Source organism: Tigriopus californicus, chromosome 11 (genome assembly GCF_007210705.1).
Source record: "Tigriopus californicus strain San Diego chromosome 11, Tcal_SD_v2.1, whole genome shotgun sequence".
NCBI classification, from domain to species: Eukaryota; Metazoa; Arthropoda; class Copepoda; order Harpacticoida; family Harpacticidae; genus Tigriopus; species Tigriopus californicus.
Window position 1 is genome coordinate 6695358 of NC_081450.1, and position 13929 is coordinate 6709286.

General features: G+C 46.5%; 1 long non-coding RNA gene and 1 pseudogene across 1 annotated transcript; one reads left to right on the forward strand and one right to left on the reverse strand.

The window, feature by feature from the left end:
* Window positions 1-442: 442 nt before the first annotated feature.
* Window positions 443-5151, reverse strand: LOC131890737 (putative methyltransferase C9orf114; annotated as a pseudogene).
* A 4448-nt stretch (window positions 5152-9599) lies between these two features.
* On the forward strand, window positions 9600-10427 carry LOC131890313 (uncharacterized). The gene is made up of 2 exons (XR_009374297.1): window positions 9600-9925; window positions 10112-10427. It is a non-coding gene; the product is annotated as an uncharacterized LOC131890313 (long non-coding RNA).
* Window positions 10428-13929: the final 3502 nt, after the last annotated feature.

Consider the following 13929-nt stretch of genomic DNA (forward strand, 5'->3'; position numbering starts at 1 on the left):
CGGTATCCCAGATTCGAAAGTCGCCCACTTTCATGACTTCACTTCCGATAATAGTCGGATACAGGTAGGAGGAGTTTTGGGTAGCAAAATCTCACACACAGCGACCATGTTTTACGCCGCTTCTTTAATGTCAACAAGCCAAACTTAGATCACCGGCATGCTTTGAAAAGAGGCCCACTGAATTTCCATGTCACCTTCATGGCTAGCCAGGTGTACGGGCAATTTTGGATTCACGCAGGTTTTTGCCCGCAGAGTTCGACCTAGAGCCTTTGCCTTTGAGAAACAATTGAAATAACCCCGGAATGGAGATAGTAACTGCAAAGAGGATGATGGGCTTTTACCACAGGATGCCGGAAAAGCTCCGGTGTTGATGGATGCCTAAGTCTCTGCCATGACAAAGTGTAGCACTTGGCTTGAACAGACCGATTTAGGCGCCAGCTAGCTAAAGTGGATGAGGCAATGCCTCTTCGGTTCGAATAGTCCTGGACCCTATTGGAGGGGACACGGTATTCAGGTAATGATCGAACAAGGTGCGCCCGGATCGTGATTGGCATTTCTTGTCCGATCCACGGCCACTTCCCAAACCTTGACGGCGCCCAAAACGATCAAAGTAGATGCTTGAATGGTGGGCAAGCAAATCGTCGACCGGAGTCGCCTCTCTCCGAAGTGCAATTGGTCAGATCGTAAACCCGCCTTTGTAAGGGACCCCCTTTGTGGAACACCTCGGTTAAAGATTGGGCTAATCGCACGTTATACCCGCAAAGAAGGCGCGGCGTGAGTGCGGGAAACGAAGGGGACACGACTTTGCCTAACCAGAGGTTCGATCGTGGGTGTTTCTGGGCGTCCCGAGATGTAACCTAGGGTAGTGAGACCCGTATGCCCGGTTTTAAGGTCCTGTCGAATGACGCCTCTTGGAGAGACCACGTTCACGTAAAGAACGCGTTCTTGGTGGGGTCGGGCGAATCCAAGACCACACCTTCAACGAAAGGAACTATCTTCGCCGACTATCAGGTGGTGGGGCATATCCGTCGGGTTGAGTAGCACCGCATATTTCAAGTCCTGCGCGAAGGAATAAAAAAACACTATGATTTTTTTCACCAGAACTTCGCGCCAAAGCCAAGGCTTTACTGACTTCAGCCAGGGGATTTGACTTCTAATACCGAAGTCTATTAAATTGTCCTTGAATTGGAAATTAAAGCAAAAGTCATACCAAGTCGAAAAAAGTCGTGACTACGATGCCATGTTCGTTCGTACGTCAGATGGCAGCTCTCTCGCTCGGACACCATTTGATAAGGGTCCAACTTTGGGATGATTGCCCGCTCGTCGTCACAACTAACCGTACGAATCAATTATACCTCTAACCCCCGGAGATGATCGCAGGTTTCCCGCATTTGTTGAAGCAGGTTCAGGCAGCAAATTATGCGGTAACTTAATGACGGGCCAACGAAGCATGGCTTCACGCACTGCTGGGGTTGAACAGAGAGTATCGCAAATGGAAAGCGATCCTCTAGAGCCATGACCACAGCTACTCACTAGCGTCCTATTTTTTGTTTTACCAACGATCCATGGCCTGGATGGCGCCACAAGGACACAAGCAGATTGACCTGATGAATGGGGAAGAAAGGCTTGCGTAGGTATTGCGGACATTCGAGGAATGAGCAAAATACCGACCCATTGGAGCGCAGCCTTGGCCCGCGGCCCCGTTTCCGACCAATCCATGGAATTCCCCGCCGTAGTGTGGGCGCCAGAGGCGGTTCGGCCGGTCGTTCGTCCTCAGACACCACGATCTCGTCAACGTTGAACACGCTAGGGCGCGAGCCACTTGACCAGCCAGTAAGTGCGCCCAATTCGGACTCTGGGCGTTGTCTAAGATGGAACCGGCCAATGCTAAGGGCTGACCGTGTAGCGTGACCCGCGCCAGTCCCGGGGGCAGCCGTTATTTAATTGTCGTTGGACTTGAAATTACGGACTGAACGTGTCGGCCTTCTGGCGCTTACCGCTCTAAGTGTGCGCCAAGAAGTTTGTCCTGCTTGCGTTTTCTTGCGCTCTTTTTCGTGACGAATGGCAGACATCAAAATTTTTCAACCGGGGGGCGCTCCCCCCCCCATCCCACCCCCCCCCCGGATTTCCCTTGGGCCCCCTTGGGCCCCCGGGGCTTCGTCTAAGCCTGAGGGGCTCGCTCGAGCTCGGGTGTTTGCGGCATCGATCCAAATCAAAGGGCTATGTCGGCCAAGTCCATAGCAGACCTGCCGCTCCTAGGAGGCAGTAGGGCGGGGTAGTCCAGGCACCCACCGAGAATCGTGGATAAGCGTCATCCATTCGTCGGTTCAAGTCGGGGTTAACGGTCGATGGACCCGCTAGATGAGATGGGCCTCGGTGGACTTTGTTTTCAATGCGATGGGATCAGCTCACCCGCAGAGTCGTCCGTAGGTCATTCAGACTCAATCAATCCGCCTGATTGATTGATTAATTGCCTAAGTGAGTATGTAAACGAGTGATGAGGACATGAGGACCCCAGTCAGTCAGTTCAGAAGCATGCGTTGTTTTGAAAACATCAACAGCAGACTCCGCAGGCAGGCAGATGGCCAGGGTGAATGAAAAGACTTCGAAAAAAAAGTTGCCCTGGTGGTAATAGATGAAGCAACTACTTGATTCAAAGAAGAGGAATTTTCTTGATACGGGTGTTTTTTCTATAGATTTGGTGTATATATGTTTACTCCAAGGCTACAAGTGTTCTGAATGTTGAGGAAGAAAACTAAAATCATTTGAAAAAAGGAGGAAATGACCTCAAACTGGGAAATTGAAAGTAGATGGCCGCAACTGTTCGTGGCGATGATTAAACCGGGATGAGATGAGACCTTCACAGTCTTAAGGTTTCAAGGGTAGGCTGGCGACTCATTGATCGATCAGGGATAGGAGGCTTTAAATGTCCGGGTATAGAAGGTTCTTGACGATGTTTTCGATGAATGTCGGGTCACTATGTTATCCAATTGGGCCCTCGGGTCACGCTGGCCGGGCCAGCCGGTGAAATTTATCAGCTAGCAGTTTCGGTCTAGATCGTTGGGTTAATGCCAGTCAAGTTTCAATCTGATGCAATCCAATTTCAAAGGTAAGGCCCTCAAAAAATGGCCTTGTAGGCATTTGAACGTTTGGTCTGGACTGATGGTCCATCCCAACGCTCGTTGCTCGTGGCGATGGCCAACCAGGACGGCCTTTGTGCCATAGCCGACTATTAGGTTGACAAAGTGTCGAAATCCAGGTTGACAGGGTGGCTGAATCTAGGTCCACCCGTCTGTCGATGGACCAAAAAGCCAGGCCGTCCCACGAGGCGAAGATGTGTCTTTGAAACAATGGTCAGTTCCTATTGTTTTGTGCTAGGGGGGGAGTTTATTTGGGCGTATAGACTGGTACTCTATGGGTTTTGTAGGCACATCGAATCCGGTGGCCCGTGGTCATTCGCTTTAATCTGACCCCGGGGATCTCTGCGTGTCGGGGAATTGGGACAAAGCGCTGGCAACCATAGATACTTCATATATAGATCGATCAAGGGCGCTGCGATCGCATGTTTTCGTCTCAGCTCTCGCTGGTGGAAAAAATGTTTCATTCGTAGTCAGCTACTTAGGACAAATTGGTGCAAATTTGAATCGTTCTTTAGCGCTCGTCCAAATTCAGAGTAGAAACCCCTAATAAGACTCCTTGTCAAGCAATTGCTCTCGTCAGCACGCTTCATAAAAGGGTTTGAGTAAGTTGTCCCACCACATTTTTAAGAACGAAATTTTGAAGAGGTGAAAATGGGGCTCAATTTAAAGTTTTCATCCATGTGGTGGAAACACTTAACTGAAACGCAAGGAAAGAAGCCTGGGTTCAGGCTGACCTCCAGAGGTGTCGGAATTACCTTGTTTACGTATAGGCGCAATCATGTCGCCCACGATTCAAGCACATTGTTGGGAGATTGAAACGAAATTCCAAATGCCTATCATTGCGTTGCCAATTTCGGATACATTTTGTTACACTTTCGAGATTTTCAATACGGTTGCTAAACAAGGGCAATCAATAGAGTACATGATTTGCTCTACTAGAATGTCAATCTTTTTTGACATGTTACGTGTATTATGCCCTAAAAAGCATGTTTTTATTATTCTACCACTCTTTCTACGTGTATATTTGTAAGATTCAAAAGAAATTAAGATTAAAGAGGAATAACAAACGTTTCATGAGAATGATTCAACTTGCCTGAAGCGAGTTTTAACGAAATATCTTTGTCCATTTCCACCAGCGTCAGCTGACCTGAAAACATGCTCATGCGGTACAGCTCCTGTTGAACTAAGCATTCTAGTTATGGTTTTCTAAATGAGTGGGACTAATAAGAGCCTGTCGCTTCATTGTTGATAGCGCTCCGGCCTGCTCCTTTCTTTGGCCGTATCCAGTAGTCCAATCTTAAATGACTGGCTGACTTTCAGCGAGCGCGCTGGTCCGCTGTGCCCAAATCGCCCAATCCCAGTGTGGGTGGCCGAGTAGAACTCCCTCAGCAAGAAGAGAAGTCAGCCCATGTAAATAAGAACGGGGCAGCAGAAACGACTTGCAGCTTATTGGAGGGTCAGCCCGTGGGCCAAAACCCGTTGAATTTCCACACCCGCCGTGCTCCAGCCTTATGTCCACTGGCCATCGGGATTCGTCGTCCTCGTCGTCGTCGTCGTGCACGCCGGGCTGGTGTCGCCGAGCGTTGGGTTGCACCAATGCGAATCCAATGGCGCCAATTGGGTTCTGCGCTGCTCTTTGGCCTTCAGCCTCATCCTGCTCTTCTTGGGCGTGGCTACCCTAGCCATAGCCAGCCCTCCATCGACTTGAGCACCGCTCCAGCCGGCGCCACATTCCGCTCATCCCAAACCGATTAAGATGAAAGCATGAAAACCCGGGCTCAGAAATTTGCGGGCATGCCCGGCTTGGACCGCGGCCGCCGCTCGTCCCGTCTGATGCCACCGGGTGGTGGACGGTCACGCCTTCGTCTGGCAAGTTCACAGCCCCGCGACCCTTCCTTGCGGAGCGGCATACGGCCGATGTGAGTTTGGGTCGGGCTTGATGGGGCGTGTCCGGCCATCGCTTGGTGCTAGGTGCGGGCTGCGCCTGGCTCAAGGCCCTGTCTTGAGCCATGAAAACGGACGAGCCAGCCCCGTCGTGGTGGTTCACTTACCCGGGTTTTCACGCCGACAAATCCAGGCTTGGCTCGATTTCGTGTACGGATGGGGGCCCTCCCCTTGGCGGAGGATGTCGCCCAGGGTTCTAGGCTGTGGCCTGCCCCCCGCCGAGTTGATGGCGATGAGGCGGGTGGACCTTGAATGAGCCACTTAGACGGGGCGGGGCTCAGTCAGGCCTCAGAGGGGCCGAAAGAAAAGCGAAACGAATCGCGCAAAAAGATGTTGGGGGCTTTGCGGGATGGCCCAACCCGTGCAATGCGTGGCTTCAAGCTCAATGGTGGCCCAGGATTTCCAAAAAGATGAACTTAATCGCCATTTCTGTCCGTCATCGATTGCAATTAACACTTGCGTCGAGCGAGACTTCTTGGGGTGTATATATCAATCAACTCCACCGATCGGTCAACCTGTCCATGAGTGTGGCGTGCGTTGCCCTAAACTCAAGTTTACCCGCCCATGTTCGCAAGGCACACCCTCCGACCACGACGGTCGATCGAGTCGTCACCTTTACCACCGAAGATCAAGTCCAACAGAAGCTCCGGATTGATGCCCAGCAATCGCTTATTGTGTGTCCACCATTGGTTGTCCATTCGCCCATCCGGAACTGGGCCGTTATCCATGAAGCATATTGAAGCCCATGTGGGTGAGATCTGCGATCAGTGTCATAAAGTCGTTCTCCAAAAGAACGATTCAGAGCCATCAGCTCAAGGCTCACAAAGCCCAGGAATCCGAGGTCGAGTGTCGAGATTGCCATCGAACTTTCACGGATGCCAGTTGCCCTGGCTCGACACCGCAAGGCCCGCCATCCGCAAGCCCCAAGATTGCGTGTGTCGGTGGTGTGGCAAAGACGTGCTTGCTCGAGACATCGCTCAAGATTCCATGAGATCAGTTGTGAGAAGAACGAGGTCGGCCCTCCAAGCGACGCCCCAATGCGTCGGCGGCGCAGATGCAGCAGAGGAAGAAGAAAAAACTCCAGGAAGTGGATCTGTCCAATGTCAGGTTAAACCGATTTCTTGGATCCGGACAAATGCGCCCGGTGCGCATTTCAGAAGTCCCGATCCAATACTGTTGCAAGCAGATGATTAGTAAACACGAGTACCGTGAGTGCGAGCATTGTGGGAAGATGTATTCCTCAACTACATCGACCAACATATTGCCGTCCATCACACCAAGGAGTTGGATTTCGAGTGCGAATTTTGCGGCAAAAAGTTCTGGATGGATCATATCTCATAAATCACCGAGACGAGGAACATATTAAAGAGTACAAGTTCCATTGTGTGGAATGTGATATGAGTTGTTCAGTCAGAACCGTTTGAGTCGACAATAAGATCAAAGACCACAAGAACGGCATTTCCCATGCAAGATTGCGGAAGACCTACATGAACAAGGAATCGCTGAAGAAGCATTTTCAAAAGGTCCACGGAATTGCTAATATGACAACGTGAAAGATGCCAGTCATGCTCGATCATAACTTTACCCATGGTTCAAGGTGTACTCCATGATCCGGATGGAAAGAAGATTTTGAGCTGGAGCAAAGGCCATTCAAGATCAAAAGATCCAAGAAGATCTTCGACAACAACAGCAGCAGCAACAACAGCTTTTAGCGAAGGGTCACGAGTCACACAAGAGTACATAGTGCCCGCTGAAGGCATGACGCACCAGATTGTGGTTCAAGAGCAGCCAGTCATCCATGAATTTCGTCCATCCCATACTGTCTCCACGCCCCATCTCAGAGCATCAAGTCCAAGAAATGCAACTGGTTCACATTCAACCCGAACTCGATGACCCGAATTATGTCACCACCACATACACCATTACCATGTGAATAGGTGTTGTTCAGATCGAATCTCTCGAGTGTTCAAGTACATGCATTCGCTGGGTTTTTTTTTTAGTTGGTGTGATATTTTACCCCTCTAGGCTTTGATGGCAGTCGGAGATTCCTTTTGGGAATGTCTGGTTTTTTGTTGTAGGTTTACTTCAATACGATCTGGTTAAGGTGCTCGCTTTGTGATGAAGTTGGAACCTAGACTTTCACGCTCGATGATGAGGTTCTCAATAAATATGATAAACACTGCCTTAATTTCATTGTTATCAAACCAGTCAACTAATCATATTGACTTATATCTGTTGCAGATCTCGTCTTTAATCCCCTCGAACATGCCATGACAGGCCCGTCCTGATCGGTGGATCATCAAAAGTAAGAAAAACAAATTCAAAGCAAGATTGGTTTGCTCTTATTTTGTGAGACTAAATGACTATGAAATTGAAATACACTTCCGATGAATTTCAAAACTTCTGAATTACATTCAACTCAACTACAAACTCAGCTGCATGCTAATAACTAATACGCTTGAAAAGTGGTCACAAAAGCCGATGGGAAACCATGTGACAAAAAAATAAGGTTGAACATGTTCACATAAAGGCCGTAAAACCCAAGACAAAGATACCCTCAGTCCGTATTCAGGTTCCCGTTACATTTCGATATACGCGATGAATGTGTTTCCGAAACCCTTACTCTAAGATCTAGAACTAAGCAAGTGAAAGGATCGATTCTAAATAATTCTTTGACAGCGAAATGTGTTGGATTGATCTGACCTTTTGTTTGACGATGGTAAGTTGTTTTGGATTTGGCCCCCAGTAGTATGGGCCAAGTCCGGATTGATTGGATTCTCCTGACGTATGAATACCAATCAAAGGGTGTGAACTTAATCAACTAAGCCCAAGATGATCGAGCCCTAATTTACACTCTAATCAATTTATACACCAAAAACTACGAGTTTTAGACTTCATAATTAAGAAGACTTTGGTCTCTTTCACGAACTCTTTCTTCTGGAAGATGAAAAATGCAACTAAACTTGTTTTTACTCATCATTGGGGTTCGTTTCCTCACAATGATCTTCTCACGAGGATTCCTCACTCTCGCCCTCTTTTCCGACGAGTTCACACCACATCATCTCCGGCCTGAAGTCCATCGGACTTCACCAAAGTATCGGAACAACGCCTTCTTCGACCAGACGTTGGCCGAATCCAAGTAACATGGGCATTCATTGGACCGTAATCTTGGAAACGAGAAAGAAACCAAACCGAAAATCAGCGTCTTTACTTGGAAAGCTTTCCACTCCATTCAATATCGGTAGGCATGTATAGAATCCCCAAGGCGAAAAGTAATCGAAGAAATTCTTCAATTCGATGGGCGTAAATGACTCGTGGTGAATTCTTTGATGACCTCGCCTCCCACACATAGAGCACACGTGATGAAGAGTGCGGCAAGCTTTCGTCTGGTGATCTCTCTTCAAAGGACACAGAGGGTAGAGACAATCGAGATCACTTTCGGCAACATCACAACAAGCTCTGACATGTTCTGAACTGCCACATCTACCACACACCCCAAAGAGGTCTGGGTCTCTCTCTTTACCGGGGTCACGTTTGATGACACGTAGTGACGTTCCCGGACCAATTTCGATGTAAATTGATCCGTGTCTTCTTGCAATCTGCAAGGAAGTGCTTTGATTGAGAGTAAGGCATTCTGAATTGGTTTCCATCTTTCAAAACTGCAATGACATTCTGCGGCGCTACTCTCTTGGGTGGTGAGGCTCTAGTTGCTTTAGCCAATTCGAGGGGATCGTAATTCTCCACACGGAACTGCGTTGGAATGTTGTGTGCTCTGAAAGGTGGATAATATTGGTCATCAGCCAATTCTACCACTACCTGACGTATGTTTCGAATCGGACGAGGAACTTCAGAGCCTGGACCACCGGGAAGATAGGGAGAGAGGTATGACACCTTCAAGTTTTGTTACACACCCTGGAACGTTATTGCTCCGGAACGGTTTGAAACACCATACACGGTCCTTGGCAGCGGCTACGGTAAGGGACGGCTCTTCCTTGCGAATGTGAAGAATATATCTCACGTATTCAAGCACACTCGCATCCTCAGGGAGGTTTTGGAGTGTCATCAAGTCCAGTGTCGCCATCCACAATGTTTGGGCAACGATCAAAATATCCCCCACATCACATTTGACCCATTCCCTTGGCCATCGTGAGAATGGATCTTCTCTTGGAGCATCAAAAATCCTTATTTTTGAGCCGTTTTTCTTGAACAACTCGCTAATTGTAACGATGGATTGACGAGTTTGAACACTTTGAATAAGGTTCCATTTCCAAACTTTCGTCCCTCCAAATATTTGAATAATCCATGAGTGTCTTATCACATGATTTCGATGCCCTTCGGGATTGATTTCCATTTAGCAATGACTAAAACTCCCGGGACTCTCACCAAAGAACATCGCATGGATATTATGGAGTTCAACCCAGGAATTGCAGTCCGACCCCAAAAGTCCATCAATCCGTTCTTTGTCACCGAATGTGCCAGAGTGACAAGCAACATCACTCTGGACAACAAAAAACCGATTTCGAATTCAACCAGCTCCTGACGCACTCTGGGAAATCTCCAAAGCCATGGATCTTCAGATTCCTTCGGTTTTGCCCAGACTTGCGATATGCAAGTAGTTGTCCAAGAGACAAGGGAAATCACATCTTCTTTCCGAATTTCTTCCCAATTTTGGGACAGGGGATTAAACATCTGTAACCTGTGTGTTCTTCTCGGCAATCTTGAAGTGTCTGGATTATGACCCTTTTCCAAGGATATCACCCAGTTGAAGAACTTCGACCATTGACGTATCATCTTCAAGAGGAAATCGATGATTCTTCAAGCGTCTTTGGCTGGGACCTTCGGTATCGACAATCAGAATGCCTGTTTTTTCAACCGTGTCCCTGAAACTTTGGAAAACAGGATGAGCTTCAATGTCCTCTTTTTTATCATATTTTCCGATGCATAATACACGACCTTTTAATTCCTCCTCCGTTGTAGTAAGGAAGTCTCGTGTAAATTGATGAATTCTTTCTATGACGTCGTTCCAGCTTCCTTCATCGTGAATACGAGAAGAATTTTGCGACGCATCTCTTGCCTCTCGAACGATCGTTCCATGGACTGTTCTTCACGTCGATTTCCTCCCGGTCGCGGACTGCCGGCGGATGCCGAGTCGGAGGAAATTCTTCCGAAAAATCGGACAGATTATTATTCCACCCGAAATCCATATCGTGTTCGCTGGGATGGAGGTCGATGAGGTCTCCCATGATCTGAAACTGAAGTAACGTTGAAGGCCCACTCGGATGTATTATTTATTTTTCGCTTATTCATTTATTTTTAACGTTGAAACAATACGCTTGATGTCAATTCATGACTGACATGTTTTCCCACCCCATCTCCGGCCTTGAATCAAAAGATTCAAACCGGTTTAGTTGAGTGGCTCAATATCTAGGGGGAGCAATTTTAAAACGGGTCTTTTCAATACTGAACCATCAGAATCTCTTATGAAGACTTGTCTGACTCGTCCATCTTGTCCTCGGCTTAATTCTTTTATCACCACAAATTTCCAAAGTCCTCTTGGCAATTGATCGTCAATCAGAACCACCAACTCTCCAACAGAAGGTTCTCTTGTCTCTTGACGCCATTTTCTTCTAGGGTGTAACTCGGGTAAGAACTCGCTCATAAATTTCTTCCAGAAGTGATCTAACGTCGTGTTTAGATACTTGAATCTTTCATATAGCGTCAGTCTTTTCTCCAAGGGAGGACAAAGTGAATGCTCACCAACCAACCCAACTAGAAAATGAGCCGGTGTTAGAACAGGGACATCATCAGATTTCGATTCCATCAATGGTTTTGATATTAGAAGGGCTTCAACTTCTGCAACTGCCGTACGGAACTCTGAGAAAGTCAAGTCTGCTCGATGATATATGACATAGAAGGTTCTCTTGAACGCTTTAACCACGATCCCAATCTCATGGAGCCTGTTAACTAAAAGGCCATGATCTACCTTGTCAAAGGCCTTGGCAAAGTCGAGATAAACTACATTGACTGATTCATTGCTCTCCAGTCCCTCAATAACCTGCTCTATATGTTCAATCAGTTGGGTAACCGTGCTAAAATGTGCTCGGAACCCATGCTGGCTAGGAGGAAGGACTTCATTGACCTCTAGAAATTCAACAAGTTTGAACTTCATGATCTTCTCAAACACCTTCGCAATATTCGAAGTGAGAGAGATCGGCCTATAATTCCTGGGGAGTGACTTATCTCCCCTTTGAAAATTGGAACAACATGAGCTACCTTCAGAGAAGAGGGGAACTTGCCCTGGTCCAAGATGCAACGCATCAAGTACGAGAAAACAGGAGCAAGAACCTGTGAGCATCTCATCAGAAACTGAGATGTCACTCCATCAGGGCCAGGGAAGCTCGAGAGTCCCAAGTCTCTGATGGCCTCTAAAGCATCCTGATCTGTGACTACAAGATCATCTAAATGCTCAACTTGACAAGCCTTGCCAGTCCCAACAAACTCATCAATAGAGCAATGGACTGTTGCTCCTAAACTCAGTGGAGTTGAAAAACACACTAGAGAACTGATCTCCAAGTATGTTGGCCATAGTCTCTACATTGTCTATGGCTTCCCCATCGACCTCAAAAGCCTACAGGGTGTTTGACTTTCTCTTAGAGTTTGCATAAGAGAAAAACCCTCGGATTCGACCTCACCTCTTGAACAACTCTACTTTCCTTGTTCAACTGATCTGTCTCAATGGAGGCCTTAATTCTACCTTGGATTAAATCCAACTTTCTTTGAAGGCTAGCCACAACTACTGGATTCAAATTTGCTCTGGAGCCTTTTTGCTAGTTTGCAACTCTTTTTGAACAATTGCTTCCTATACTTCGGAATTTTAGAATGTGCCCCGCCTGTGGAACACATTCAAGATTGCTAGAGTGGTACAGACGTCCTCAAAAACTAGAATCATTTTGTCTAAGGCTACATCTACGGACGATTCCTTTTTCAGCTTGAAATGAGACCAAGCTCCCCTAACCTTTCTATAATCAAGGGCCAATGTTCATCTTTGAACTTGAACTTAGCCAGACCGACCTTTTGGCCGGTCTTACTCTAGAGCACGCCGACTTTGAGTAATGGTCGACCCTATCTCGAGAAAATGATGATCTGACAGATTACTAGGTGTCACATGGACAAACTGGATCAGATCAGTGTCATTGGAAAAAAACAAGTCAAGAATGCTATTCGCTCTGGTTTTGGGCGGGCAGATTTTGAAGCTCACAACCGTCAGAACCGACATTTCTCCTCGTTTTCAAGTCATCAAAATAGTTCTGCCATCCACAAAAAAAAATCATCTACAAAGTTATCCAGCTTTTTAAAGAAACTCACTTGATACCAATCTCGTTCACAGAGTTAATGAACGAACGAGAGATGGATAACATCAGGTGATGTGAAGCACACCCTGATGCACAGACATTGATTCTCCAGAAAAAGCATAGAATCGCCAAAACGAACATTTCCCTTCGTTTTCTAGATATTTCAGCTTTATCAGCTGTTCTACTACTATTAAAGGGAATCCAAACCACAGACCATGTAATGACTAGACCTCGCATAGCGCGAGGAAAAATGCGAACACTTGCCTTCATCAGCTGATACATAAATTTTGGTGTACACTGACTCATGCTTTTTCATCGGCCAGCGTGGCCGGATTTTGAGTGAGTTTGCCACTGATGGCATTCGTTGAAGACCCAGCGATTGTAGGTCGTGCTAGTGATCAGGTAGTCACCCTGCTTTTTTTGGTGTACAGAGTTGTTGATTAAATACTAAAATTCATTTTTCCTCAAACTGAGGTCGGGCCAATGCGACATCTAGTCGTTGTATGATCTGTGATCCAAACTCGTTCAAAGAGACAATGAGACACCACACACATTTCAGCTATCTCTCAGGGTGAAGAGACCTGGGCTAAAAACAAGAACAAAATGGGAATGGGAGAGCTACTGTATTGGGAAAAAGCTGAGAAGATTTGCAGTATTTAGCGGAGAAACAAAGGTATCTTATCATAAATGTTTAAAAGTATCCATGATACTTGTCCAACAACAGGTTTTAGGGTCAATTATAGCGATTGTAACGTAGTTTACGTAAAAAAAATAGAAGAAGCTCAATGAATAATCATGAAATACTATTGAGTCTCTATCAATTTTAGCAAATAAATGCAGCAAACGGCTTTTGCGCCTATTAAAAAATAAATTTGTTTCTGGCAACCACTAACACCAAAAATAATTTGGAATCCCTACACGAATTCATCATACCCGTAACCCTTTTTTTGTGCAAGTCGAATTTCTTTATTCGTTACACGTTTAGCTCGGTTTTTTCTACGATTCTCAAGTTTTCACATGTCTGACAAGAATTCTTCTAGCTATTCGGACATTTAGGCAAGAGCTGGTACCATAGATAACTCATATATAGATCGATCAAGGGCGCTGCGATCGCATGTTTCGTCTCAGCTCTCGCTGGTGGAAAAAATGTTTCATTCGTAGTCAAGCTACTTAGGACAGCTATGGTGCAAATTTGAAATCGTTTACGGCTCGTCCAAATTCAGAGTAGAAACCCTAATAAGACTCCTTGTCAAGCAATTGCTCTCGTCCAGCACGCTTCATAAAACGGGTTTGAGTAAGTTGTCCAACCACATTTTTAAGAACGAAATTTTGAAGAGGTGAAAATGGGGCTCAATTTAAAGTTATCATTGTGTGGAAAACTTAACTGAAACGCAAGGAAGAAGCCTGGGTTTCAGGCTGACCTCCAGAGGTGTCGGAATTACCTTGTTTACGTATAGGCGCAATCATGTCGCCCACATTCAAGCACATTGTTA